The sequence below is a fragment of the Nycticebus coucang genome, chromosome 12 (genome assembly GCF_027406575.1).
Source record: "Nycticebus coucang isolate mNycCou1 chromosome 12, mNycCou1.pri, whole genome shotgun sequence".
Taxonomy (NCBI): Eukaryota; Metazoa; Chordata; class Mammalia; order Primates; family Lorisidae; genus Nycticebus; species Nycticebus coucang.
The window spans coordinates 86,731,210-86,734,876 of NC_069791.1; the positions used below are offsets into that span (position 1 = coordinate 86,731,210).

Sequence of the window (3,667 nt, forward strand, 5' to 3'; positions counted from 1 at the left end):
ACTCAGACTCCTGGGCTCAAGCGATTCTCTCTCTTTTTTAAAAAAACAACTCTTTAATCATATGCACATAAGGAAGATAAAGGGAAACACCAGGTTGACTGGAGGAGGGAGTAGGTTATTCTCTCTTTGTCCCAGTGTCTGCTTGGCACAGTTCTGAGATCACACACACAACTGGGGGTGGGCTGGGAAGTAGAATAAGAGCGAGGACTGAAGAGACAAAGGCAGGGAGGGAGAGGAAGGGCTTGCAGTAGGCTCAGGCAGTGGACTCTAACACAGATTCACTCAGTGCAAGGTCCCAGTAGTGTTCAGCCCCATGCTTTTTGAAATGCTCACGAGCCATGTTCTCTGTAGGGCACTGTCTGAACTCTCCAAAGCTCTGGTTTTTGGCTGTACCCTCCCAGACTAGTACGCATTTGTTGTTTTTCTTCACAGCTTCCTCATCAGATTCCTCCTCATCATCTCCCTGTGTGTTAGATGTCTGTTCACCCCACTTTATCTGATGCAGCATAAGATGCTTACATTTCTTCTGGGCTTTGGGGCCCCCTTCCACAACTACCACATTGACATTCTTGGGCAGTACCACCACCCCTGTCAGGTACAGTTGCCCAACATTGGCCTCAGTCTTCAACTTCTTGGCTGGTTTGCTCAAATTGTGAACTCTATATACAGATATGTTGTACCCCCTGTGAAATGTCTTCTTTAAGTTTTTTAATTTTCTTGACCTTTCTCTGTTCTGCTGTAAGTTTTCAGGCAGTGTTGGCCTCTTCGTGTGCTTTCTGTCTTTTTGCCATTTGAGCTTTGACATGGGTTTTTACTTTCGTGGGGTCTTGAACAGCTTCTGTGCCTAATACTCGCATCAGATTAGAAATTCTCACTTTGGGTTCTGGAGGAGGCATCAGACCCAGCCTGACTTTCTCTTATAGTTCTTCCTGTGCTTCTCTCCTTGTCTGCCTCCAAAGTTTCTTCTGTTCCTTCTTGGTCAGATACACCCCCAGAGTTAACTGGTGTGTCATTGTCACCTGGAAGATAAAGCTGGGCTGGATGTTCAACAAGATTTGTGATTCCAAAATAATCTTGTCTCTTGGGATTTTCCTCTGTAAGGTCAAAGCCATTGGGGATGATGTAAGAGTCCCACCACTCAACTTCAGGGATATCTCCTTCCTTTAATTCCTTTTTAAGAGCAATGAGAGTGAGCCTAGTGGAAGTATGGACACCTGTTTTTCGAGCTGCCTGTGAGAGCTCTGCCTGCAGCTTGTCCAGTTCTTCCTTGATCCATAACCACTGAGCAAGCTTCTCAAATTTGCCTTTGTCATGGAATTTAAAAGTTCGTCTCTAGTGTTGGGAAGGGGAAATTGAAACTCAGTGACAAAAAATGTATTGGACTCCGTATCTTCTGGTGGCTTTTCTTTTAGCTGTTGCTTGAATTGTTCCCTTTTCACAGCACAAATATTGGCCTTACGAGTAGGCATGCGATGTGTCAGCTCAGTCTCCTTGCCTGTTGCATCTACAGTGTGACCCTGTTCATCGAGGATCAGTGGTGTAGGTTTCGTTTGATCTTTTAACTCCACCTTCGGGGGAGCAATGCCCATAGCATAGAGATTAACCAGGCCCACCATGTTGGCATTGCCAATGAGTCCTGGCTTCAGTGCCAACTGGGTTTGGATTCGAGCTTGTAGTTCAGCTGCTTTCCTTGCTTTCTAAATGGCATCATTCATGAAAGTGGCAGCCTGGGAGGGCTGAATAGTGTTGCCAATCGGAAGTCGCTCTGGTTGAGAGGAAGAAGGAGTCTTTGGCTGAGGTGTAGGGGGGCTAATGAAGCTCAGTTGTTTTTTCTCTCCTCAATTTGTCATGTTGCTGCTTCCATCATCTGTTTGATCTGGAGCTTAGCAGCATGCCAAGGCTCTCTGATGGAGGACCAGAGATCACTTCTGACTCTTCCTCCACCTCCTCAAAACAGGGTATGTGTCTCTTCTTTACTCCCTAAGATTCTTTGGAAATCTCAGAGTCATCACCAAACACCTCCTTTAGCTCTCGTTTTCTGCTCCTGTCACTACTAGACTTGGAATGCCTAGAGCTTTGGCCCTCCTCCACAACCTCAAATAGTTTGTCCACAATTTGGAGAGTAGAATCATCAGGAAAAGGTTTCAGATGGTTGGCTGCCTTCTTCTTGTCCAAGCCCTTCCCCACACAGCTCAGTGCTTCACTGTGGGCTCTGAGAAACCCAGTACTCTCGTCACTGTCTTCTCTATCCATGGTTTCAGGTCATCCAGCTCCCTCGTAGACAGTGCCATTGTTCGGGAGAAGGAAAACAGTAACTCAAGTGGGATTCAATACTCATAAACTTCAGCCCCTGAGACAGAGCCCGAACGTTACCCTGGAACAGGAATCAAGAGATTCTCTTGCCTCAGCCTCCCGAGGAGCTGGGATTACAGGTGCCCGCTGCATGCCCAGGTATTTTTTATTTTATTTTATTTTTTTGCTGTTTTTGGCTGGGGCTGGGTTTGAACCCACAACATCCAGCATATGGGGCTGGCATCCTACTCCTTTGAGCCACAGGTGCCACCCGGTATATACATACATATATATATATATTAGAGGTGGGGTCTTGCTCTACTCAGGCTGGTCTAGAACTTGTGAGCTCTGTTGATCCGCCTGCCTTGGCCTCCCAGAGTGCTGGGACTACAGGCTTGAGCCACCGTGCCCAGCCCAAATGCTCATTTAGTATTCAGTTGAGACATAAGAATTCACTGATATTGGAGGTTGCTGTGAGCTGTGTGATGCCATGGCACTCTACCAAGGGCCAAGGTAGAAATGACAGTGGGAGGCCAGGTGCAGTGATTCACACCTGTAATCCTGGAGCTTTGGGAAGCTAAGGCAGGAGGATCAACTGATTCTAGAAGTTAAAGCTTGCAGTGAGCAATGATTGCATTACTGCACTCCAGCCTGGGGTAAAAAGCAAAACGCTGTTTCTAAAAAGAAAAAAAAAATACTAATAAATTAGTGAATTAAAAATTAAAAATTAGAATAACAAGGGGAACAGCTAAGGTTAGGCAGTTTTGCCAAGGAAAATGGTAATGGGTTAAAATACACAAGTTTCTTGGAGTGGTCCTCTGCCAAGAGTGTAATGCAAACCATTGAATAAGCATAGTTTCCCAGCTGGGCAGTAATGGGTATTAGTAGGTAAGAAGTGTCAACAGCAAGTTGTATAAGGTGTCAATCCCATAGGTCTGGACGGTGAAGCTGAAGTGACTGGCAGAAGGTAAAAGAAGATGAGTTGACATTCCTCTGTTCTTTGATGACCCTTTGATTCAGAAAAGCTGGTGAGTGAGAGAAATTTGGTCAACTTTTTACACAGGTCCACCCCAAATGCTTCCAGCAACTGCCTTGCAGTGCCAGTTCATTCCATTTCACCTGCAGGAAACCTGGGGAAGATGCAAGGTCTGAAAGTTGATGACATGGGAGTGGAGTGTGGAGATGGCAAGCTTAATTTTTTAAGCTTTATTTTCTTTTTTTCTTTTTTTTTTTTTTGTAGAGACAGAGTCTCACTTTATGGCCCTCGATAGAGTGCCATGGCATCACACAGCTCACAGCAACCTCCAACTCCTGGGCTTAAGCCATTCTCTTGCCTCAGCCTCCCGAGTAGCTGGGACTACAGGCACCCGCCACA

At 45.9% G+C, this 3,667-nt stretch overlaps 1 pseudogene; it reads right to left on the reverse strand.

Moving 5' to 3' along the window:
* Nucleotides 1-253: 253 nt before the first annotated feature.
* LOC128562019 (U4/U6 small nuclear ribonucleoprotein Prp3-like) lies at nt 254-2,291 on the reverse strand (annotated as a pseudogene).
* Nucleotides 2,292-3,667: the final 1,376 nt, after the last annotated feature.